General features: G+C 41.5%; 1 protein-coding gene across 5 annotated transcripts in view; it reads right to left on the bottom strand.

The window, feature by feature from the left end:
• The window catches only part of LOC102290566 (zinc finger protein 469), a 218,745-nt gene that overhangs the window by 22,531 nt on the left and 169,111 nt on the right, over window positions 1–27,103 (bottom strand). For all 5 annotated transcript variants that reach the window (XM_042229024.1, XM_042229025.1, XM_005943707.3 and 2 more), the window contains one exon: window positions 17,747–17,960. The gene's annotated coding sequence lies outside the window, so the exon portion shown is untranslated. The remainder of the gene's footprint in view (window positions 1–17,746; window positions 17,961–27,103) is intronic.

Raw genomic sequence — 27,103 nt, 5'->3', positions numbered from 1 at the left:
TCATTCCCTTTTTTCACTGGGGCTTGACAGACAAGCTGTGCCAGTGCTGCCCCGAGACTGGTGAGGTGAAACACGCTGGTGTTAAGCCTTTGTATGGTGTCTGTCTCTCTGACATGTATCCACTTACGTCAGAAGGTAAAGTAAACAGCAAGGTTCATTGACAAAATGATGTATTTGAACATAGAAAAAAGGTTATATAATGGTTTAATGGTTAATGAGCCTTATAATTGAGTCACTGCAAGGGAATCCCGGCAGTCACAGTTAAAGGTGGAGGGTAAAATAAACAAATACATAAATAAATAAATCTCTGTCTGAGGCTAGGGGGAGCAAATCAGTTTGGTTACTGGAGTCGTGCTGCTATTCCAGGAATGCGTACTTTGTCCCATCTAGACCTGGCAGCAGTGGAGAGAACAGGAACTTGGGAATAGTAGTCTTCACCTGAGTTGGAATATTTACACAACCCTATGAGGGCCAATAAGGTAAGGCTATTTAAGATTCTTGGGGAAATGGCAAAGTGGGCAAGTAACTCTCAGGACAAACAAACCCAGCATTAATGTTTTTGGTTTCCCCCCTGCATATTGCTGAGACACAGTCTGTTTTCTCTAATGTCCTTGTCGTTTTTACCTTGGGTCGTTGGACACTGCCGTGTGTTTATACTTTACACACATTAAAACTGCACCCGATACGTCCATTCCTACCAGGGGGACAGAAAAACATTTAACTTGCCGGCTTCCTGGGCTTCCCCCTCGGATGTCAGCCTCAGATGAGGGTGAGAAGAATGACGTTCTGTACAGCCACTGCAAGAAGCCATTCATACATCCACAACTCCACCACAGAGAGTGTGCAGCACTGACCCATGCTGGCTGGAACAGAACCAGCACTGATCCAGTCCCTGCTGTCTCTACACCACACAACATCAGTATTGATCTTTCTGTGCTGGATGCCACAGTGATCCTAAGGCTATATGCCCACTGATTCAGCAGGATCACTGCAGGGTCTCTGCAGAGATCCTGCACAACATCACCACTGACTCGAAGATTGTGCTCAATTGCTCAACATCTTCACAGATGAGATAGTACGCTTAGAGCCTATTAAAAACATTGGTATTTCTGGCTGAGCTCTCACTGAAGCATAGGAGTGTATGATGAAGAAATAAACCAGTTTTTACACGATTAATCTCCTGCTGATCAACAAACTTAATCAACTGAAACCACACTAAATGTTTTTGTATACTCCCCAATGCGTTTCCAGTGCTGAAAAGGAGGCCAAAGCACCTGGCAGCACTCACTTTGTTCCCATCAAATGTGCTCGGGCTCACTGGAGACCAGTGCAGGAGGCTGAGATAGAGAAAGCAGCTTCTGTGCATCAACCATACCCCACCTGTCTGACATACCTGTGTGGAACGCTGGCGGCCGAGCAAGCCAAAGAGCAAACCAGAGAATATTCTGTGTACCTAAGAATATTTTTCTCAGCCCATGTCTTAGCAATTAATAGAGGGCTTATATAAAATCGTTGTTATATGTTCTCAGGTTTTAATATAGGTGAGTATAGTGAGTGTGACTTATTCCAAATCTGACAGATTATGGGGCCTCAAATGGCTAAAAGTGAAAGTGAGACTTACAATACCCGTGGGTACCATGGAGAATATACTTACTCTTGTACACAATGCCACTATCAAAATTTCTAAAAGGGGATTATTCATGATGAAAACATTTTATTTCCAGACACACAGCTTAAGGGAAGGTTCACTCTAAACAGAAGTACACAAATGTCATCCTCTGGCCAGTATTGCTATTTTATCTGGGCTTTGGACATAATGAATAATATTGAATTAGTTCATCTACAAAAATTGCTGTGGATAATTTTTCTTCTACCAGAAGCAAAATAGTATATGCAAGCCGCAGTAGTCGTGCCCGCTATCTCATGAATTATACTTTGCCTCTCCTTCCTATTTTTACAGCTGCTGCACAACTAGATCTGCTTGAATGCTTTACTCTTTGGTCACAAAGAACTATAAGAAACCCAGAGTATTCAAGACTAAGGTTCTCACAGTCACCCAAACACCAACAATCCCCTCTTGACCTTCAGCCATATGTGAGCATTCACATCCTGAGTTATGTGTGAACATAATGCCCCGTGCATTTCAAAAAAACCTTTTTTTTTATCAGTGAACGAGTAATGATTTACAGCCTATGTTTTTCTACTTTGATTTAGCCAATTTACTTCAAAACGCAAGAGTTGAAACCACAATCCCATATCAGACTGTCACCAAATCAACACTTGGAAAACATTAAGAAAACACTGAACAATCGTGGACAAACGCCTGCGCCGGTGCTAAGAATGGTCTCCAAAATCTGAAATGAGCTCACTTAAGGAAGTAACATACCTTAAAGTGAGAGATGACGTTTGTTTTAACTCAGAACTGGTGTTTATTTCTTTTGCTGTTTATATGGTTGACTGCATACTACAACAGCATTTCACATTTCTGACATCTTATAAACTTACAATAAATAACTCAAGTGAAATGATTACTGTGAGCATTACAGCACAGTTTGCCAACTTCTTTTTGTCTTCGCTTCCAGAATGATGCACATCAGATGAATACCTTTCTGGTTGCACAAGCTGAGGTAAGGATAGCACGCTCTAATTTATGTGTCAAACTCCGTATCCACGAAAAGTGCTAGTGCTGCACCCAGGAGCTGCTCTGATGAATATAACATTTGGCCAGGCTGCTGGGATCGGAAGCCCTGTCACAGTCCATTAAAAGGCTGAGACAGGGACAAGCTACAACCTGTAACCCTGCGCTGGTGACCTCTCAGCTTAGCATTATGGTCTCATTGCAGCCCCACTAGAAAAACTGTCGGTCTGGGCTGTGGTCTGTCTTTTGCCCTTTTGACCTCACTTCAATTTGTCATGCCAACATCGCGTGCCCAACCATTCGTTTTGGCACAGTCTTCATCTCTTGGGTAGCAGGAAAGCCATTAATCTAGGGCTACTGGGTCTTTAGGGGCCATGTGAGGACCTTTCGCCACTACAACACACCCAGATTTTGGTCAAAGATTTAGTCAAAAATAGGAGCAATAATTTATCAAGTGTAAATATTAAAATATCTACAAATGCTAAATAAATAAGAGTTGTCCAAATGTAAACTGTGATTACAGAAGATGACTTTGATCCTGCTTTCTTATTATCCACTTACTGAGGATAGAGAGTTACATTAGAATTATCTGCTTAACTGTGATTCACAACCATCTCAAACATAACATAAATACAAGGAAGCCCCTTTCATGTCCTTTTTTTATCTACTGCAAAATGCGTACCTTAACTTCTTTTTTGTTTTTAAAGAAAGACACTTTCAGAGTTCATGTACTGAAAACTATGTGGAGGAGTACCATTTGCAACACTTCCAGGAAAGAATAACAAATGAAGATAGTCTCATGTGATTGGTGATTTTTCATCTCTTATCCACCTTGCTATCGCGCATGCAGACCGAGGACAGGAAAATTAAAATGAAATATAGGCTCGTAAAGTTTTGAGAGGATTTGAAATGTTAAAAGCTTCTACTGACCTCAAAAAACAAATACGCAAATCACTGCTGTTATGTTTTGAAGGATAGGGAAAACTAGCAGTAGACAGAAAATGTGTCTGAGGATATGCTCTTATCTAACATTAGAATACCTTTCTTTCTATGGCAAGGTAGTCTGCTTCAAACCAGCAGAGAGAGCAAATAGCAGGTCAGGCAGTCCACACATCGTCAGGTCTTAGGCTCTTGGCTGCAATCTTGGAGGAATTTATGAATGGTGTTTAGCTGGTTTGGTCAGGGGCTCAGATATTTCTGCCAGACTGCTGCAGCTCCAGCAGACTAGAATAACCTCAGTGTGCAATCTCTCCACAGACGCCCAGCTGATGTTCCATTGTTAAAAAAAGAAAAAGTAATGGTAGCAGGGAGGTTAGTTCCCCCTGAATTAAATGGGAAAATGACATCACAGTGGTAAAAAAGGCACCACTGATAAGGTATGTAGCTTTAGTATTTTTGTGTGATGTTGTCTGAAAGTGAAGCGTCCATATGTTGTTTATCAGCTACGAAGTGTAATTGTAGCATATCAGTTGTGCACTTGGCAGGCAACAGTCTGCTCTTTATGTCATCTGAGAGTATCTGAATAATATTTCTGCTAACCACACTGTGAGTGTGATTATAAAATGAAAGGGAACTGAGGTCAGAGAAGAGATGACGAGATGCTTTTATCTGCCGCTGTTTAAGGTGGAATGTTAGAGGTGAGCAAGTTGAGAGCCAGCTCTGTAGTGCAGGTCAGAAAGAAGGAGCCTCTGAGTATAGCAGAGTCGCAATTTGAAGAATCCACCAAGTAGACTTTTCTCCACATTCTTTGAGTCTCTTTTCCACCTTTCAGAGATTGTTTTAGTTTCCGAGAGAAGCTCAGCATGTCCTGGAGACAGTGTCTTGTATTTTTAGAACTTCTGTCCCTCTTTGTTCATTTCTTCAAATACGTTGTTGGTACAAATTACCAAATCCCACTGAAAACAAATACTGTCCTGTTCCATTCATTTTCCTGGAAGTCAGGGGAAAAAGAACAGTAACAGATGGGGATGACACATCAGGCTGGGTGGCTGGCCACACTGGTACAGTAGAAAGTTGTGAGTCAGACTGAAAACTAGGGAAGCATTTGAAGAATGGGTGACTATCTGGAATGTGCGATTCAGCGCATGTGCAGTGAACCCCTTAGAGAAGTGCCATGCCATTGGGCCAAGGAAAAGTTTTTCTGTTATTTCACATTTCCAAGCATTAGGTGCTTTTACTGCTGCACCAACAGTCAAAAAAACCTTGGGGCCACATACTGTTGGTGTGTAACTGCTTTACACTCAGTCTGGCTAGCTGACTGGCGTGGTGAGAAGGAACAGTTGACAAGGTAGAAATCTGATGATCCACTTAGCAGTCTTTAAAGCTTCATGAACCTTTTCTCACTCTCTCGAGGATCCATCTGTCCTAAATCTTTCCCAGCACTCTTCCTTCTTTGCATATTTTTGCTGTTACCTTGCCTCTGCCCTCCTACTTTTGCTCCATTTTCCATTTTAACCCCTCCCTCTTTTCTCATCCCTTTTACTAGCTTCTTTTTTGTTTGGTCCTCTGTAGCACTTGACTCTTTCCCTTCGGAGACAGACACTTTAACAAGCCTGCCCCAGTGGGCAGTAGACAGAGAGGGGAGGTTATTTTTAGATTGCAAACAGATTAAAAGGGGAACGTTTTTCTTCATCCTTGTAAAGAGTCCTCTTCTCTCTCTTTCAGTCTGTAAAGGAGTTTAGCATCTCTGTGGGGGATCTCATGTTACCTCCCCCACACAATCTCTTATTTTCCCAGACCCATGTAACCCCCCCCCCCCCACCACCACCACCATCACACTCATCCTCTCCAAACACTGACATCATTCGTCAGACTGAACTCTTTCCTCTGCTCTCTGTGGGGGCTGTTCTGAACAGTCTGTACAGCATAAAATGGGTGAGTCTCAGCTCCTCACACAAATCAAGCAATGGCAGGAAAAAAAATCTGTCAAAAAACACACATCTGATACATCATTGCATCCTTAGAGCAGTTGTCCTCACATGACCTTTTTTCAGCGAGACTACCACATTAGACACACACACATCTACACCCTGTTAAAAGGGTGCTAAAAGAATAAATCACACAACTGCATTAGGAATAATTAGGCCAGTGGAGTTTGGGAGGTGACGGGCGAGCTTACTTCAGCGTTTTCCTGTCTTGGACCGAGACCAGAGTCTGACTTTTTCCTCCTGTCGCTGCGAGCAAACACATACACACACATATCAACCGTGTGGATCACCTCATCTCTGGCCTGAGCTGGTGAAGTAAAAGGGGGAGACACGGCCTTCTGGGTTTTACTGCTCCTACACTCACTGACCCATACCGAGGTCTAAAGTCGGATACAGCTCCTGTAACTTTCCTGAAAGTGGCCTCATTCCTTTGAAAATATTCTGTTTTTAGAAGTGCAGCCTTTCCCTCACCCTTAATTTGAAGAAGTGAGTTCTTAAGGAGCGGGTGATATTGCGTGTTAGTCGGCCTGGCAGGGACCAAGCAGGAAATCTTTCATTAAAATTCACTCAAGGTCCATCATGACTTGAAGCTCTGTGTTAGATATTGAATAATAACTAACAGAGAGCAGTTCTGTTGAAGGGTTTATAATCCTCTGCATCACAGCTTGACCAATAAATCCTGGGAACTCAGTTATAAATCAACAGCCTAGATAAACAGAGATTAAAAGTTTCTAACTGAACGCTGTGTTTGGAGCTCTTTTTGTGCACGTGCTTTCTCCACCTGAAACTTTCTGAACGTTTCTGATATTCTCACAACAGAGCTTAAAAAAGAGCAAAGGGTGTTATCTACCTGATGTAAAGGAAGATTGGAAATGAGGAGGGAAAGTAATAAAGACGAACCAAAAGAGAAAATGATCACAGAGCGTTGAGCTACATCAAAGTACTTCAAATGGCTTTTTCTCAAGCATCGTGAGCTGAACTACGAGCACATTTGGGCTAATTGTCAATCACAGGTAAAAATATTTATGCGGAATATCTACTCTTATCCAAACCATGCGGTTCAACTAAGCAAAGCAGCTCCCCAATGGAAATAGATGTTGGCTTTTCTTAAACACTACCACCCCCACTTCTTCTTATCCTTCTTTTCATCTCTTTCATTCTCTAGTAAAGTCACGGAAAACAAAATGTCAGCAATAAAAGTGAATTTCTTCTGTGAAATAGAATAGCTAAGGCCAAGCGTGTAATTTCATAAGCAGAAGGCACGTGAGTGCCTCTGGGAATATAAGATCCCTGTGGCAGAGCAGGCTCAGACTCAGTCTTTGCTGTAGTTAGAAGGAAACCTGATAGTAATACCTCTGCTCTGCTCGCCTATGAGTCTGTCATTCAAGTTGTAGGAGGGGCTTAGACAACAGTGGCACTGTAGCATCTAACAGAGCCATGAGGATTTAGAAGAAGTGGACTGAGGTGGTTTTCCCAACAACATCTGTAACTTTCTCTGGAGGACCAGAGACTGTAGGTCTTAGTTTGTGTCTAGAACCAGGACACATAGAGTGGCAGGGGTGGAAGAAGCCAGAGAGAGATTAGTTCAAAAGTAGGGACATTGAAGAAGATAGTAGTAGTGCTGTAAGACAGTACAGGGGATACCTTAGCCCCTCTCCAAGGTGCACACACAGACAGATCCTTAGATGTGTTTAAGCTCTGGAAATAAAAGCAACGATCATTCTAACATCACTGAGATTTAAGCTGAGAGGCTTAAGGTATGTAAGGTAAAGAAGAAAGCTGATGATCTGCTCCACATCTTACATATGATATCAACAAAGCCTCCCTGTAACTACTGACACAACAAACTCAAACCTGACATTGCAATCTCACCATTAAGTCTGTTAATACATTTTCCTCCACAGGACACTTTGTGTGTCTGTTGCATTTACTCATAATCCCACCGTGTCTTACAGGAAGCAGTTGTTCCCACTCGCTAAATCTGGATAAAGATGGAAGCTTTTGAAAGTTATTCCTCAAAACCCCATGGAGCAAAATGTGACTTTGTAGTAAGAAATGATGTACATCACAGTTTCTGTTTCAGCCAAGAGGGCCTAGAGGACTTACACAGACCAAAATCATACCTATCTCTGGTATCAATGGTCATTTTAGGCCTCGCTGGATGCCTCGGAGCTGACAGCATCTCACAGACTGACAGTCTCATGTCTGACATCAGATACAGAGTAAAATAAGTTGGCAGACGTAGCCACACTTTTTGAGTTCCCTGCTGCTTTAACCTTTCAGATGTGCATCGGTAGCCACACATGGTTCACATAACAAACCCCTTTTTTTCTCCTCGGCAGTTTAAGACTGCACGCAAACACGGAAATGAGATATACACTATGGTGCTGAGGCTGAAGAGTCAGGCATCAACTTTCTAATGCAGAGTTATAACCCACAGATAGGCATGACATACCACAAAAGGGCATTTGAACAAAAACATGTGTAGGTGTACGTATACATGGCTGCATATATACAACACAGACGGAAGAAGATAAACAAATCCAAACAAATGGATATGTACATACACACGGGCTGAGTCAATGAGCGGTGATGATGAAGATTTTGTCCCTACTTCCAAACGGGTACAGAGCAAAAGATGCTACATGAAATAAAAGCGCTGTGAAAGGATGCAAAGCTGCTTTCATGGACTGGACGTTTCCCACTGGATAATTTCCTGTTTCAAAGATCAGTGAAACATTTATTTATGAAATAACACTGTCCGCAGGCGAAGAGTAATCCAGTTACATCAATGAACTAATTTGTTCTCTTTAGATGTCCAACTTTTTCAAATGTAAAAAGGACTGTGGGAATCTGGGATAGAAACACAAGTAAATAAAAAAAAGAAGGATGAAAATGAAACTATGTTTCAACCAGTCTGACACTCCCATCAAATGACAATGTTTAACTCTAATTTATACTGAAGTTTGTTATTACTCCACCCTGTCACCTTATCCATCAGTACCTCCCATTTGTCCCACCCAAACACCTGCTTTAGCCCTCTAAAATGTGAGTTTATCATCCTTGAAAAGTGAGCATGTGTGAACAAATTACATCTTTTCCCCACATTATCACGGTATACACTGAGATTCATTATCTGTGTTTCCTGCAATGTGCAGCACACTAGGATAGACTAATATGTGAAAGAAAATGGGACAAATGTGAGGAAACATAGACAGTCAAGGGCAGCAATAAAGACCGTCTCTGACTAAGATGAAGAAGACTTTTTTTCCAGCACTAACAGAATTTCCTCGCAGCTTTAGCCTTCTTTTTAATCTTTGTGTTAGTAGCAGATTAATAAGTTGAATGAGTTCACAAACGGGCACACAGATTCTTGTGTATCTATTGCACAAGAAGATATTGCATTCATTCATTTTTTGGAAACTTTCCCTAACTCTCACCATAATCACTACTTGCCTTACTCTAACTCTAACTTGAAACTAAACCTAAGTTTAACCAAACCGTAAACCCAGTCCTTCATTCTGTTCTGATTTATGTTATGGACTCTTGCAAGCGGTGGGTAAACAGATTTATGTCCTGATAACATGAGTAATTCCACGCACCCCCACACAAACACCCCCCCCTCCCTAAAACAGACGGTGAATGTTTGGCTGTGCCAGCTGTCTGAGCTTGACGCTGGGTGTGGGGTGTATATAATTGTCTGACAGGCTGTATGGTGTGTATACACATAGTCATAAACAGAATCTGGAGCGGAAGCACTGATCATTTAGATGCTTGACCTCATGACCCCAGGGTTGAACTGTTATCCATTCATTATGTGTAATATCTGGCCTCTGTGTTTGGAGGGAACACTGGGCGCAGCACTGGACCGCAGCCAGGCAGACTGTTTGTGTGTGTGTGTGAGTGTGTGTGAGCGTGTGACTTTGTGAGTGTGCTTTTGGAAAGGATGCATGAGCTGAAGAGTTTTCCTGATTTCATCTTTATTGTTTATGTTCTCATATGTAAGTAAATATAAATGATCCAAAGGTCTGTTTGCATGTCTGTGCATGAAAGTGTGTAAACATGTCTATATCCAGGCCTTTGATGCTGACCACAGTGGCAATGCACTGTAGTGAACTTTCAGCCGAAAGGGAGCGAGACCCACAGAGAAACACATTTCGGTGTCAAAAACATCTGCATTTATATATAACTACTCTGAAAATACAACTGTTGAATTATATGTACGCTGCAAAAGTGGGAAAACTCACTTTCCGTTGCCAGCATCTTTCTCTTTAAACAATCTGGGAATAAAACACAATGCACAAATGGGCAATAATGCATTTAAAAACATTCAGCAGGCTGTGTCACCTTCTAACCTAACCTTTTAAATATTTGTGCCTGAGTGTGTGAATACAACACTTAAGCATTGTCAGGATGTGGGCATCCCAAACTGATGCAAATTCAAAGAGAGCCTGTGTGATGACAATATTATTTCACTGCTACTTTCCCCTTTTCTGGAAGTATGTGTGTGAGCATTACTAAATTGCCTAATAGCACTTCACCTCAGTCATTTCAGATTTCAACTCCTGTAAGGCCACTGTGAACTCCTTAAGCAAATACCACAGAGAAAGGAGAAGGGACAGAGAGGGATGAACATCTAGCAAACATGCCCGTTTGAACCGGAAATATTTAGCAGGGTTAGAACTTTTGGCTCTTTGAAGCAGAAACACTAGAGAGGACCTGGCAAATATATATGTGTTTGAAGGCCAAATAGTGCTGAAGGCAGAGCTCCCATGGGGAATCTGACAGTAAAGCGGCTTTCCACTATGCTCACAGTTTAAATAAGAGACACAATAAGCTCAGTCATCGAGGAAAAGATGCCCTTATCCTAACCCCCATATAGCTGGAACACTGTGAGATATTTCATATTTAATGTGGTACAGAATACCCTACACACACACACACACACACACACACACACACACACACACACACACACACACACACACACACACACACACACACACACTGAGAGACAGACAGGATTCATTATCCCATTCTTTAATGGCATGAGGTGCCAGGTTCATTGACTGACAGAGCTAATTAGAGAGGCATGAAAGTTTAAGCAGCATGTGACTCCCCTGACCCATAAAAACCTGTCATGTTTGTTGGTTCAATTGAGGGCATCATCCTTTCATCTCATCCAACTATAGTATCAGGTTTCTCTCAGTTATACCATAAACAGCCTGAGCCTAATCTTTAAATAAGACCCTGTATTGTTTCTTTGTAGGAGTGGCAGGTTATTTTAAAGAACTGTGAAACTGAGAAAACTTCAGTAAAACTCATAGGCCATGAGGTAAAAGTTAAACTTCCTGATTTTTGTGCAAAATCCTGCCTCCTCTATAAACCTTTTTAAAATCACATATCTGTCAACAGTTAAAATGAATGTGGTCATCTGTCCATGACACAGATTGCTGTGCCACGGATGACAGTCATCAGTAGTCCAAGAAAGAAGCTTTGAAGTGAAACCACAGCGTTCCACCCAGTTCTCATGGCTTTCCCTTTAAATAGAGCATGACATCAGACTGTGAGCAGGTCTACCGGCCCCAGCCCAAAACAAATGTGTCCAAACAATGCCACATCTGGAGCGAAACGTAGAAGTAAGCAGAGACCAGCAGGAATGTAGCGGAGAGGGGTTGAAAAGGGAAAGTGATCCTGAAGTTATCAAGCTGCAGGCCAAGGTAGCTATAGCATAATTTACAAATGATGCATCTGCCCTTCACTCACAAAGGAATGATGCAGCAGGTTCAAATGTCAGGGTTAAAAAAATGGGATAAAGACATATTTCAGCACACTGAAAGTAAACATAAACCTGCCAATCTATACGTAACTCGCTGTCTGACCTCTAAGTTCTGGCAAGCGTTAGAGAAAAAACATCTTATTTGATTTGATCACCTTTGACTTTTCTGTGCAGATACAAGAGGAGCTCTGCAGAAAGTCTTCTCAGGAAGCTAGGTCTTGTTGTCAGTGTCAGAAGCAATCAGAGCTGCTGGGTCTGCCTTCACGCAGCAGAAGAGCAGAGGTGCAAGGCAAAAATTCAGGCCAATTTTCTGCCTGTTGGATAGAGTGTCTAATAAACACATGACGGCTGATCCAGAGGTTATTTGTCAGCAGACACACAGTACACCACCTACAGTCTGACACAGAAATTTGGACTTACAGTCAAGAATGCATAAAATGCGCACCGTAACACACAGACACATGCACACTTTAGAACACATAGCATATCTATATATTAACTTGGATTTGCGTAGGAGGTTAAGGAGACCTTCAGAATGAAGGTGTGATCTGATAAATACAGACATACAATAACATGGAAAATATGGCGGATGTGCAGTAGTTGAATAAGAGGACAGAGAAATCAAAGAATAAGAGGAGTAGAAGTAGGTAGGAGAAAGAGACAAAATAATAGAACCTGAGGGACTCGCTGCTCCCCAAAGTCATGTGTTTTACATCTGCACTGCAATTTATAAAGCATCTGCCTCCAAATCCTATTTACAGGCCTGATTCTAGGCACGGACAGACTAGTTCGCCAGTAAGAGCGCCACCAGCTGGAGAAGGCACCTGACAGTGGGTCGCATAAATGAGCTAATTACTGAATGAAGTACTTCATTATAAAGACTCTTTAAAGGAAAGCCAGTAATGCCTGACTGAAAAGTTTGAGAGTTACAGTGAAAGCAAGCAAGCTGAGGAAAGGATATGAGGTGAATGAGGTCAAGAAGTTCAATTCTAAGAGTGTCCTGATACTATTCATGTCACTTACTACACAACTTACACAATGGAATAAATAAACTGAGAGCGGTACAAAGGATGCTGGAAAAGGAACAATAACAGTAAAAATTACTGCGCAATATTTTTGTAATATGAAGTCTGCTGTTTATAGTGCCAGTGTCTTAAATCACACTGGTCTCTATTGATGTTAGTGATCAGCCGACAAACACATAACAATTTTTAATCATGAGGCCATCTCTTCAATTATATATTCAAATTTAGCTGAAAATTATATGGGCCAAGAAATTTAAAAATACTCTCATCTAACTTTGAGGTTTTTTGAGTTTTAATGACTGGGAGCACCATGAGAAGTCTGTGATGAAAGCAATAATTTATCATGAATTCAAAGCTCTTTCCTTTAAGGTATTACCAAGCGCACCATTTCTCTCATGTTTTCACCAACTGTAGAAGGTTTCTGCTCACACTCAGGAGGCAGCAGTGTCCAGTGAAAGATGGAGGGAGGGAATACAAAATATAACAGTATGGTAATTCCAGTTATGGTTGAAAGTTATTATGGCTGTAGTCAGTAATAATTAAAGAAATACTCTTTTACTAAGACTATGTTTCTTTGATCATTCACCAGTGAGAATAAGATAAAGGTAAATGGAATATTTAAGCAAGTAGAAACTAGTGAACATCTAAAAATTAGTGCTGAGAAAGATCTGGATTTTGTCCTTGACAACAGTAAATAATGCACAGATTATGGTCACAAAATAAACTCATTATGTCCTCAAAATACATTATTTACAAAGAATCCCAATCAAATCTACACCCTTCAAGGTTGTCTCCTTGTGCAGTCATACACTGCTTCCAGTCATCCTGCTGATACTGTTCTGACCACTTTGTGTTTGTTTGGGATTCATGCTGAATCTCCACTGTGTCAAGACCTGACAAACTCGCCCAAACTCAAATTTGGTAAAAAGAAAAGATAGGAGATAAGCAAAGATTGTGGTGGTAGTTCCAAAAAACTTTGCGATTTTTACCAGCATTTTCACATGTGCTAAATGTTCCCTTACTCTGTAGGACGTTAGTGCATAAGTCAAGTCTGGCAGACTGACACTGTGTTCATCTGCGGTGCACAACCCTGACAATCTCAAAATAAAAAAAAGAGAAAGAAACACAAACAAAACAACGATAACCATGCCCTTGTTCACATTCCTCACATGATGTGCTTTCTGAAGAACTGGACTCCACGAGGTCAAGAGTGTTGTTTGGTCTTAAGGGTCATAGTGTGAGGTTCAGCTTTCATCACCACTGATAATCCTCAACATGAGGGTCAGTTCAGTTTAACACAGACTTAGATTTTTCATGTCTGGAGAAGTTTTGGAGAACTTATTTTTTCCCCAATACCTTTGCACCATAATCCGTAATCACTGACTACATTAACTTCCGTGTGGATGACACTCTGCCCCTTTTGAAGGTACAGTGTTTCTCCAACAACAAGCCCTGGATCAACCCTGAAATGAAGGCTCTCCACCAGCCCCATCATCTCTGCTGCAAACACCCTATCTTCAACCAGTGCCAGCTTTTCTTCCCATGACTTCTTAGCCCTCAGCCATCATCCACCACCTCTGCTTCAAAAGACTCCACCCCACGCCCCCTTCCTCCAACACCATCCTGTCCCTTTCAATACTTCAGGTGAGGAACGAGCTGTGAGAGATCAAGATGCAAAAGGCTGAAGGTCCAAGAGGAATCAGCTCCAGGCTCCTGAGGTGCCGCGCTGACCAACTGTTTGGCATCATGTTCAACATGAGCCTGAAGCTGGGGAAAGTACCACAGCTGTGAAAGACATCCTATATGGTACCAGTACCAAAGACCACGCATCCGGAGGACCTCAGCAGCCACAGGCTGGTAGCACTGACCTCACATCTGATTAAGACCCTCAAGAGACTGGTCCTAAAACATATTTGCCTCCTCCTTCAGTCTTCATTGGATCTGGTGTAGTTTGCTTACCAGCCTAGAATCGGGGTGGATGATGCCACCATCTACGTCCTGCACCGAACTGTGACCCAGCTGGAGAAGCCTGGGAGCACTGTAAGGATCTCCAGTGCTTTGAACACCATCCAGCCTGGACTTCTGAGGTAGAAGCTGGAGCTGTCCCAGTGGTTAGTGGACTACCTCACTAATAGCTCTGGCATAGCTGGCCTCATAACAGGTGAGGATGACTCAGAATACAGACTGTGTGGACTGGTGCCAGCGGGACCATCTTCTGATCAATGTGGGAAACCAAGGAGCTGGTGTAGGATTTCTGCAGGTGCAGACCCACCACACCGACACCAGTGAACATCCAGGGAACTGACATTAAGAGAGTAGACTCTTTTAAGTACACAGATGTTCACCTGAACAATAAATAGAGTCACAACACTGATGCTCTTTACAGGAAGGGTCAGAGCAGACTGCTGAGATCTTTTGGAGGGGGGCGCTTCTGAAGACCTTTTTTCACTCTGTGGTGATGTCAGCCATCTTCTATGATGTTATCTGTTGGAACAGTAGCTTATCTACAGCTGAGAGAAAGCGTTTAGAGAAGCTCATCATGAAGGCCAGCGCTGCTTCCGGATGCCCTCTCAACCCAGTGCAGGTGGAAGGAAACAGAAGAACTTTGGCAAAAATAACACCACTGTTATTTGCACAGTTTTTCCATTTTCTGTTTTTAATAATCTTTTACATTTTTAATAACTTAATAACTGCACTTTTTTTTTTATTATGCTGTAAATTGTCTTTTTTTATTCTCCATGCTCCATCTGCCTGTCACTTTGCAGATGGAGCATGGAATTTGAATTTCCCCAGTTACTGACAATACAGGATATTTCTATTCTATATTTCTATTCTAATCCCACGGAGGAAGGACAGAGCAGACATGAGCACTGAAGTCACCGTTCACCTTTCACTACCAAATTATAATGAAAGTCCTCTCAGTCCTGCCAGCACTGAGCCAGAGAAGTCAGAAAGTCATGATGACATCACTCAACATAAAAATTAATGGAATATTGGAATATTCTCCACTGTATTACGTACCTGCTGAGCTGATAATAAACCAACCTTTAAACCATTGTCATGCCCCTTAGACACAGAACTACATGTAATCCTTAGACTGGGTATGTCAATAAGTCATCTGTATCTGGTTGATGGATTCTGATTATTAATTGTCAGTGAGGATAAATTGAAAAAAAGTGCACTTATCACAAATAATATGTGTGTGCCACCTCTGGAGTAGTAAATCAGTAGTAAGTCCTGGGGTTATCTTTTTTTTTTTTTTACACATTCTCCAGTGAAGGCTGCCTGCATGTGTTTTCATCGGAGGATTCTTGTGGACGATTCTTACAACAAATACTTTTTGTTATCCTCTTGCAGTTGCAAATGTTGATCTTTTATGTTTCCTTATGTCAGCAGTGATGCATGAGTGTGGCGGTAATCTCTTTGGGAGTCTAGAGTTACATTAACAGGCAGTACGAAAAGCAGGAGGTGGTGATGGTGTCAGGGGTTACGGTGACCTGACAAACACATGAACCACCCAGTGAGGAAGTCAACAAGAGATGCTTTCCACAGCAGCGCCGCGCACCCTAGCAACAGCAGTTGCTGGCAAACATATGTCTGACAAATGTGCGATCTGAACCAATGACAGGGCCTCAATCATCACAATATGGGGCTGCCTCACAAGTATCTCACACAAACACAGTGAAGGGAGTGGGGGAGTGGAAGGGAAGAAGAGAAATAAGATGGAGAGAATGCAGGAGGCAATGCAGATATTGATAATGTGTGTTGGAGTGCTTTACAAGTCAAACTTGCAGAACTGTGCAGTTCTATTGTGTTCTATTGTTGTCCTTGGGGCTAAAATGCTAGCAAACTGCCTCAACATGGGCGTCTTATGTCATTTTTTGCCACTAAAATCTCACTTTATCCAAACTATCCTTTCTGAAGCCAAACTGGAAGTTCACTCACGCTGTACTGTTTTTTCCTCTTCTGGCTCTCTTTAGAAGAATTTTTATATAATTTGATGCCCTCTGCTGATTCATCTTTATTTGCTGCTTGATCGGCATTGTGTAACACCACCAATGTTTTCAATCAGTTCTTTTCATTCTCCACACTATTATTTAATAAATCTGTTTGCCCCAGCCTTCTGTCTGTACTCCTTCTCGTGCTCTTTTTTTGTATTTTCTCTCTCTTTCTCTCCCCCTCGCCAGCTCTGGAAAGTACATTCGCACAGTTCAACAGTGACACAAGGACCGTCTCCTCATGGCAGACCATGCTTGTGTTTTTTCAATTAAGCTAGGCTCCTGTACACCATTCATTTGGGAAACCATAATTCTCATGGCCTAGCAAAAACTAATGGAAAGTCACTTAGCTTTTTTTTTTCTTTTCTGGGAGAGGTATCGGAAAGACCCGTTCCCTGGAAGCTCGTCAGATGAGATGGAGAATAAAAACAGTAGGAATACTGTCTATGAAAATACAGGAGGTGTTGATAGGAGGTGAAGGCCTCGCAGAGGGGTTTCAGGGTGCAAGAACTCATGGGGTGAATGGGATCAGGAAGGAGGTGTGTGAAAGAATACAGATGGATGGATTTCCAAGGGAATGCGGATGAAAGTAAGAGAGTTGCAGGCCGGATCTGAAATGCCCAGCGGGGAGGAGGACAGATCCACTGAAATCACTTCAAAGCCTGGTGTCACTGGGCTGCAGATGAGTGCCTGCTGTCCTTTTTATTTACAGAGATGGGCCCCACTAGCCTTTTGCATTCAACAGCAATAAACAGTGCAAATAAATAAATATCCACATGTGGCCAAACACTCAGGTGCAGTAACACCACACTATTTAGCAGCTCATTTAAAATGACTTTATGGCTCTATATTACATTAACACTAGCCCAGAAGGGCAGTAAAAAGAGTGATATTAAGTTCATCTGACAAACAAAGCAATTTTTAAAAAACCAAAACATTCTTACAGAATAGTCACTTTCACCTTACTTTTCCAAAGTTTTTTTTCTAATAATGCCTGCCACTTCATCCTGTTTCCTTCATGTGTGCCTCAGCCACAGTCTTTGCATTGCTACAACCCATTTGTCACCATTAACCTTTCACTGCTGACACTGACTGCATTCATTTGTTCAAAGTCACAAACACACACATGCTGCATATTCAGAGGTGCATTCTCACATGAGCCAAAACACAGCTACCTACAACTGGTCATACTGTATGGGCAAACACGTGCACACACGTACACATGCATGATGAAAGTGGGAGTGACTTAACCTGGACAGGCCCCCTTACACCCCCACCTCCCAGCCCCCACCACAACAATCAACAGAGACTGACAGACAGTAAAGCAGAGCACATAGCGAGGCACGGTCAGGAGCAGCACATAAAGAAGGAAGTCTTACCTCAAGAGTAGCGCTGTGGAGCCGATGCAAGGAAAAGCTTCATGTTTGTAGCGGTCTCTTTCAGTCTTGGTATCTTTGTATCTCTCAGCTGTGGCAGACGGGAACTGAGACAGGCACAGGCAGCGCAGAGCGGAGCAGCGATCAGCACACTTTAGAGGCAGAGAAGGCTGTGGAGCTGCGCAGACCCCGGGCCCGTTCGCTCCCACTCTGCCTTCTGAGGATGAAAAGAGAAGACTTCATTACCAGCTGAGACCACGCCTCTACCCCTCCAGTCTCTCTCCTCCCAAGCCCATTCTCTCCCTCCCCTCTGCCTTCACTGCCTCCCTGCTTCCCTTCCACACTCCCAGCCAGTAGCACAGGCCCTGTCTCAGCCAAGAGAGGGGGAGCAGGCTGCCAAAGAAAACCTCCAGTCCCACCGCCTGCTAGTGCCGTGCAGTGCACGGACAGAGAAAAAGAGCAATGAGGAAGAAGATGGAGAAACAGAGATGTCATACAGCAAATCATTTGAATACACAGAGAGTTATTTGCTTAGTTTGGACCTTATGAATGAAATATAATGTCGCAAAATCAGTTCAACTTCTGCCAATGAAACCTCAAAATGCAATAGGGAGAAATAAAGTGTGAGAGTTTGCCAGTGACTGCGTTAAATGTCTAGGAAATTAAAATGAAGAAAGAAAAGAAGGAAGACCAAAAGTAAATTTAGACCAAGTATTGGGTGTAGGACAGAAGGGCTTCGCTTTAGAAATAGTGGAAAGAGACAGGGGAAGGACATAGACAGGCAGGCAGACGGAAAGAAAAACACAGACACAGAGAGAGACATAAAATAGGTGATCAGTTTGACAGTTTCAGGGAGTGAAGGAAAAAGACCAAACACATACTTAACCAGGGGGTGTTGGAAGTTTTAATTAAGACTTACTATAAGATCACATCAAACGACTGCTGCTCAGGAAGGACTATGACTGTGTGTGTGTGTTAAGTTCTGGGGGTGGGCACAATGACTGTCTGTGTGTTTATAACTCTTTGCAAACTGCTTCCATATTCATCACCAAGAATAAGGATGACGTTTTTTGTCCACCTTCAGAATGTCTTTTCCCCTTTTCTCATCCTCTTTGCCTTTTTTTCTCATGCCAAAGTGAACTCTCTCCCCATGAGACAGGGAAAATCAGACCTAAAAGCACTAGCTGTTTACTGTCCGTAATTATGAGGGGCTGGGTACAGTCAGCCCAGGCAAGCTCTGCACCCTGCCCCCAGTGCCACCACACACAAACCTTGCTCTGCCAAGTCTGCCAGTTTAAACTGGGCAGTGGCAGAAAAAGGGGGCTGTAAAGTGAAAGAAAAGTACACTAAAACAAATTATGGTTAAAATTAAGGTTCAAGTCAACTGGTAATAGAGACTTCAGAAACAAAAAAACACATTATACTTTAAATCACTTCTAGTTAGGTTTCTGTGGAAGTTCAGCTGCTGCATGCCAACTTCAAGATCATAGCATGAAAGTTAAACATTGATGCTAAAAAATTTTTTTTTTTTTAAAAAAAGACATCATCACAGGACATCTCTACATCCACCACTACTGGCAAATCTGTTGGCCTCAGTTTGATTTACCTTTGCAGAAAAAGAAGGCATTAAGTTTAAATAAGAGGACAGCGCTCTAAGATACAGTGCTAGCTCCTTGAACAGGAACAGGAAGAGGGATAAGCAAAAGAGCAGCTGGGACAAATATGAATACCGCAACAACAACAACAAAAAAGACAGCCAGAGATCTTGGAGCAGAGCAGAAGGACCAAAATGTCAGCATAATGTAAGAGTAAAGGAGAACCTTTTGGCAGCACATGATGAGGTAAGCAGGCATTATACAGATCTCTGGCAATCTCCCATGCTAACATTAACACCTACACAGACCCTCTCAGTGGCATAATGGTGTCAAATTTACACAGGTCCACAAAACAGTACTTAAAGTTATAGGCTGCCTTCATTGTAGGCTGTGAAAACTCAGACACGAGACTGGGGATTGAGACAGCTGAAAATGGTTTGGTAGAGCAATGACAGAGAAAGAAGAGACAAAGTCATTTCTGTGTACTTCATTGCTAAGAAACACTAATCCTCCAAAACCAGTGACATGGACAACCTTTCTGTGGTGTTTTATGTCTTTAATCGGAGGCTTTGGTGATAAAGAAAAGACTAATCCAACATCTGAAAGCTGCTGTTTGTTTACTGTCTGCAATATAATCAGGTATGGTCATTACCCTAAAGATGGTAAATTGATAAAAATAGCACAAAGTGGTCATGCGATAAGGAAAATTAGATGTGTCACGACAGGCTGCCATCAGACTTTGCAACCAAAAGAAAACAAAAAAAGCAAAAACCCATACAATAAAATGAAAGATATAGAGAAATAGAAATAGAAAGAAAGAGGGAGAAAGTTTAAAAAAAAAAGAGATATGATTGATCTAAAATTGGTATTTAGGAACGTGAATACACTCAACATCCTACCTAGCCACTAGGGGCTCTACAGAGCTGTGGTGTGAATACAGTACAGTGCAGTGCGGCAAAGTTTAGCAGTAACAACAACTCTCACATTCTTCCCTCTTTTTTGTTTCAGAGAGGACAAACCTCTGTGCCCTTTGTTTTCATGACTGGTACAGCAAATTGTAAATCCCATCTCACCGATTTAAATCACTTATTAATCTAGTACAGGTCAGACATGGCCTACAACTCATTAGACTAAAAATAAACAACATAATTTCTGTTGCTTTTTACCCAATTTAAGAAGAGAGGATTGTGTAAATTAAATGAATGATAATGTTCACCTGACAGTTTATTAGGTATACTTTGCTGGACTCTCTTTTGCTTTTGGAACGGTCTCATTTCTTCAGAGATTTTGGTCTATATTGACATGATAGCATCACGTAGCTGCTGCACATTTGTCAGCTGCACATCCATGATGTGAATCTTGCGTTCCACTACATCCCAAAGGTGCTCTCTTGGATTGAGTGAGTGTGGAAACTCTGTGAGTACAGTGAACTCACTGAGATGATTTGAGCTTTGTGACATGGTGCATTATCCTGCTGGAAGCAGCCATCAGAAGATGGAAACAGTAAGGACATGGTCGCCAACAATGTTAAGTTAGACTCTGGAGTTAAAATGATTCTCAATTGGTACTAAGGAGCCCAAAAAGTGCAAAGAAAATATCCACCACACCATTGAAACGGTCAAATTGCAATGCTACCAGCAAAATGTTAAAATTGAGACTCGTCAGATCAGACAATGATAAGCCTGATTTGAAGGCTTCCAATTGACTATTGTTACATCAGTTTCCTGTTCCCAGCTGACAGGAGTGGCACTTGGTGTTGTCTTCTGCTGCTGTAGTCCATCTATAGCATGTATTAAGAGACTTGTAATTGTATTAAGAGCTGCTTTCTGCATAAAATGATTCTAACAAGTAATTATTTGAGTTGTTGTTCCATCCTGTTGGCTCATAGCAGTCTTGGCATCATGGGCGTAACTTTGAACATTGGGGGGGTCAAGATCTCTGTCTAAATAAATAAATATGTTGTAAATTCCCAGATGATTAAACATGCAACTATTTTGCTGGTAATAACTGAAATGAGTAAAGAAAATCAACAGCCTATTTATGCAAGATATAATTCATAATTTTATTGGGGGGGAGGGGGGTTATATTGGCTGGGTCTGATTATTGGGGGGGGGTCATAACCCCCCTGGAAATTACGCCCCTGCTCGGCATTGTCCACTGACATCAGTTAGGCATTTTTGGAGATGTCTGTGAAGGAAAATCCTAGTAGATCAGCAATTCCTGAAATGTTCAGATCAGCCAATCTGGTACCAACAGCCATGCCAAATTGAACGTCACTTCAATGAGAACCACTTTGTAAGATGAATGTATATAAAAGAGTGGAGCCTGCTCAAACCTAGCCCTGTAGTCTGTGCATATCAGACCACCAGCTGCCCACACGGGGAATTCAATTTAAACTCTCCGCTAGTACACAAATCCTCTTCCTGCCAACCGTCTGGGGTCTCTAAATGGTCCTTCTTTCTGTGTGTCACTAAAAAAATCCCAGAGAAAACAATGCTGATGCTTATTAGAGTTTTTTAACAGTGACCACAAAAAATTCTAGCTTTCCTGACTGGAGCAACACCTGGGTCAAAAAACTAATAAAACTTTTGACCGTTTAGCAGTAATTCAGCATGCACAGATTTATTGACTGACTGTAATAAAGTTACTAAAAATAGTTCCCTAAAACTAAACATAGATTGGGGAAAAATGTGTAAATTCACCTCCCCTAAATATACAGTGTAGCTTTTCTTTTCAGCCTTTTAGAGGATAGAGTGGTTTAACCATGGCAAGATTAATGTTGCTCCCTGGCTGTATGTCACTGTTTTGGTGTACTCAATTAACATGTGGTAACTTGACATCGAAGTACCTTAACAGCTAAAGAAGAGATGAACCCTTGAGTGCTTTGTATACTGTAAAAGCTAAGACAGCGTCACTGGACTCCAGCATCTCAGTGAAGTAATAGCAAGAACACTGCTTTGGTTCCAAGTTTTCAAATTATTTCTGCAACCCGATTTTGCCACAGTTGCAGTAAGGTTTTAAAGTAACTGGGTTATTCCAGGTCATGTTGGTGACACACCCAGAGGCCCAATGAAAGGCCTCCCCATCACCACCACCAACAACGCTCCTGTAACTGTCAATTAAGGGCACTGAGTGTAGGCGCTGACTACATGTGGTGAGTATATTCCATGAGTCACTGACTGTCAGACACCTGAAATGTCCTATAAAATCAATTACATTAAAACTTAACAACCAGGAAAGAAAATATTTTACAAACCCAAGACTAGTTCAATGAGTGCTTTGTAAGTTTATGTCCTGAGGCAAGAATGGGCCCCAGAAATATTAGACTGTGGGTTTCAAGTTAGACACGGTGATGATGTCTGACCAAAAGGTCTAACACATCCATTCCCATCCTCTCTCTGATTCAACTACTGGACTCTGAAGCAGCCGTACTGGGGATTCCTGGGAATTTCACACCTACAATGCCGATGAACAGTGACCGGTAGAGTCCATCACACCATGGTGTGCCATTTCTGACCGAGAGAGCCCAGCAGACAAGAGCAGATGCTCTCCCCCAGGGCAAACATGGGGCACCCCAGCCAGTGTAGACTTAGCAGTTTGGCGATGTGTACTCGCCCCATCATGTCGATCAGGAGTGATGATGTTCCCAGGAAGACAACGTCATGAGGTGCAACGCAGGTAAAAGAGGGAAAGCTGAAGAAAGTGTGTTCTTGAAAGAGCAAAGGTAGACTCAGTGGAAGAAGATGGATGGATGGAAAATACTCTCTGTACAGTACTGTGCAAAAGCCTTGTGTCACCCTTCATTTCTTGATATTTTGTTTCCAAAAAGCCAGACTTTCTGGTAATTGTTTTAAAGTGCTCTTGAGAAACAGTTAATAGTTCCCATGTCTTTCGCTTAATCTATGAAAAATGCCAAAGAAAACATAGTTTTACAGGCATAAAATAGTATTTCACACCAACAAGGTAATTCCCAAAGAGCTGTTAGCAGAAAACTTGGCATATCTTGGCATGCTGTGCAATGTGACCTTAAAAATGAGGAAACTGGCCAAGCAGAAGACAAAGAAGAAGTGGTAGGCTTAAAACTATCAACAGAAGATGAATGTATCTGAAAGTCATGTCCTTAAGAAACAGGAAAAAATCCAACAAAGGATCAGGCCCTTCAACAGATCTAACAACTATTCATTGAAGCCTCGTCAGAAATGGTCTCAGTGGAAGAGTGACTGTAAAGAAGCCATTCTTCAGGAAGGGAAACAGAGAGAAAAGGCTGAGTGGCTGTATGCCAAATTACACAAAAAATGAAAATCAATGGCAACAGATTTTACAAGGATAATGAATCCAAAATTTACATTTGTAGTTTATGTCACTGTCAATATGCACAGAGGAGTTCAGGAGAGAGGTACAACATTAAATGTATGTATTTATGTATCTGTCTGTAAAACAGAGTGGAGGCTTTGTCATGGTTCATTTTAGCCAGTAGTATTGGAGGTTTTGTGAAAAATGAATTTATGAATGCAAAAATATCTGTTTTTCTTGATTGATCTACCATTTAGTACCATCTGGAAAACATCTGACTGGTGACGGCTTTATTTTCTATCACAACAATGATCCCAAACACACTACCAGTTCAGTAAAAACAAACCTGGATAGAAAAACAGATAATTGAACACTCTCAATCATGGATTGGCCTCCTCAGAGCCCAGACTTCAACATTATTGAAGCAGTATGGGATCATCTTGACAGAGAACTGAAAAAAGGCTGCCGACATCAAAAGAAGAAGCAATAAAACTTGCCTGAGAGTCTTCAGGCTGTGTCGAAGAATAAAGGTGGTCCTACCAAATACTGACTTTCAAGTTTGTTAGAATTGTGCAAACTCTGTTTTGCCTTATATACTGTATTTTCATGTATTTTTGCAGATGTTTCAATAAAAGCAAAATATTCAGATTTGAAATGTGACTGAAGTCTCTGCACAGCACTGTAAGAAATGGTAAGGATTACACAACCTATACAATACACTGATTTACTTTTCTGTTTTATATGGGTAATTCAAATCCAGACGATTGCTAATAATAAGAATGACTCCGTTAAAGCACCATTTTCCCCCAAATTAAAAATCTGTGTATCCGTACACCCCAGCTTGGAATGGAATAGTGTTTATTCAGGCTCTTATAGCCTTGACTGCTGTGGCAATTTAAACCGATATGGTGGTATGCTGTGACAATTTCAGCACTTCTCACACAGCCCATGGTATGTTTACGATAAGACCACTAAAACAGTGGGCTGACCCGCCTTGATTGCATTTCATAAATCTATAAGCATAACTGTGGGACTGTGACCGCACGTGAACTACAGTCCAGTTCCGCACAAAAACATAACTGCTTTTTTTTTTTTAATTTGAAAAGGTCTTTTATTAATTGTAATTAAAGCAGTTTTTTTTTTTCAATTTCAGAACAAAACCCAAACAATTTTATGATCATGTTCACAAAGACATAAACTATACTTGGACTTTCTAGAAAGAATTTATTGAACTTAATTGAAGGGCAACTGATTTAAAATGATTAAGTGATTATCTTTTAGGATAAAATGAATATAAGTGTGACCTTTTTGAGTTGCAGTGTCTTTATTTATTTATTTTTTTGACTAAAGAGTTGGGATTGAAATAGGTCGGGTGGATAGAGCGTCCATTGAATTGCACCAGAGCCACAGCATAGCAAACACAGAGATGACTGACCCTCACAAATGGGCCTTTCAATCCTTCTCCTCACTTTTGTCCCATCAATACCTTACTCTTCAGGGAGACCAAAGCCACCAACTCCAACTTTCTGCCCCTTCCAAACACAGAGTGAATGGTGTCTACTGTACCTCACACCACTCCCCTCTCTTTGGGGTAGAACACATTTTGACAGGCCTGTATTTATGGCATAGTGTAGTCGTGTTGGAATGAATCATGAAAAAAACCAAATGCATCTTGCTGGATGCTCATTTATATCAAGTGTCGGTCAGCTGTGGCGGTCTGCGTGTGTGGCCTATGTAAAGAGAATGGGGCTTGTGTGAGTGTATGTGTGAGGGAATATTAAGATAAGCCTAATGAGGACCAAGCTCTGTTTATCTGTTTGTATCTGTCAATGTGCATTATAAAGGTTGTCTCAAATGATTTTTTAATTGCCACTATAAGATGTCATAATCAGTACTCTGGTCATAAAGAAAAGCTGCAAGTCTGAGTTAAAACAATACTTAAATACTGATGGTTGTTGTAATAGTTCATCCTTTTTTTATACTGCCCATTAAGAGAGAAACAAAACTCTGTTTTGTTTGACTGACGCGTTCAGTTAATCCAGAAAGTTTTTTTTCACTTTGTGGAATAACTTAATTAGTGGCTATTTGGACATGTGACTGTTGTTGCCAATACAGACTTAAAAAAATTACTTTTACATTTACCTAGGAACACTAGCATGGAGGAAGCTTTTAATGCAAGAAAAGTGCTTACAGTTTAGAAGGCTGGAGTTTCTTCTTTTCAGTTAAAATTCCAATAACCACAACATAACCTTAAATGACAACGGGATTTACAACAATTTCCAGATAACACTGACAGATGCATAAATAATCATTTTTACAAAACTACATTATCAGTAAAAACACATTCCAGAATGATGAGCCACTGACAGACTCATCATAATATATACTTAATAACGACCTGTCTTTGAAACACTTTGCAAGAGAAAACACTCACATAAACATACTCAAAACACTTGCATATATGACATATATCACCATAGGAATCTTTCTGGGTGCACTGTCTCAGTGGGTGTGTGGTAACAATGGGAGCTGGGGTGAGCAAAGGCAAAGTTCTCTGGTCCTTCTCCACATAAACCTTTAATATGAGGCCTCCTCAGCACCAGTCGGCCATCTAAAGGCACTGTACCCTGTAATTGACCTTAAAAATACTTTCAGTGGAGGTCGGCAGCCATGTCATTGGCCTTCGGCCCAAGCGGTGGCTGCATCTCCCCAGCCCAGAGGAGCCTGGGAAGGCCTTACAGGGTATATTTAGTGGCCCTGTCCTTTTGAGCAGAGCAGGAGATGCAGATAATGCCAGTCTGAGTATAAAACCGCTCTGCCGCCCACGAGTGGGCCTGTCACCGGAACATTTCTCTCTCCCACGGAGTTGTGTTTCCTGAGGTCAGAGGTCACCTGTAGGCAAACCAGGTAAATATACAAACATAGGAGCTACTGATTGGAACCAATGACTTGGATGAAGAAGGGGTGTGCAAAAGTCTTTGTTCTCTGTGTGGCAGGAGCAAATTTGATGAGAAAAAATTAAAATAAAGCTCTCAGATCAGCTGACAAACAGCAGCAATGGTAAATTTGAGCTATGATATATTTTGACACATCAAACTGCAATGACATGGTGTTGATTTTTTCACTAAGATGAGTGGAGGGACCTCTCAACAAAGAGACGAATAAATTTATCAACTTCATCTGAGGACAGAACTTGTCAGATGGGTTTCATAGTCCTACTGTCCATGTTCTGGTCAGCTCACATCAAATGCGGTGCTTCAGACAGTCACAACCTAGCTTCTATACCACTCCTCCATTCATCTGTTCTATTAACTGATATGTATCATAATTGTGAAAGTCTTGTACTAAAAGGCATGAATCGATGTTTTGATCTGGTCCCTCTGAATGAACCACATCCATAAATGGTTACTGCGTCTAAGAACTGTGAAAGCTGGCTTTTTTCGCTGGAGCCTCTTCCTGTACCCCTAACATG

This window comes from Haplochromis burtoni, unplaced genomic scaffold, assembly GCF_018398535.1.
Source record: "Haplochromis burtoni strain Fernald_Lab_line unplaced genomic scaffold, NCSU_Asbu1 Contig_375, whole genome shotgun sequence".
Classification (NCBI taxonomy): domain Eukaryota; kingdom Metazoa; phylum Chordata; class Actinopteri; order Cichliformes; family Cichlidae; genus Haplochromis; species Haplochromis burtoni.
Note: the sequence above shows the minus strand (reverse complement) of the source record. Positions and strands in the feature narration are given on the sequence as shown.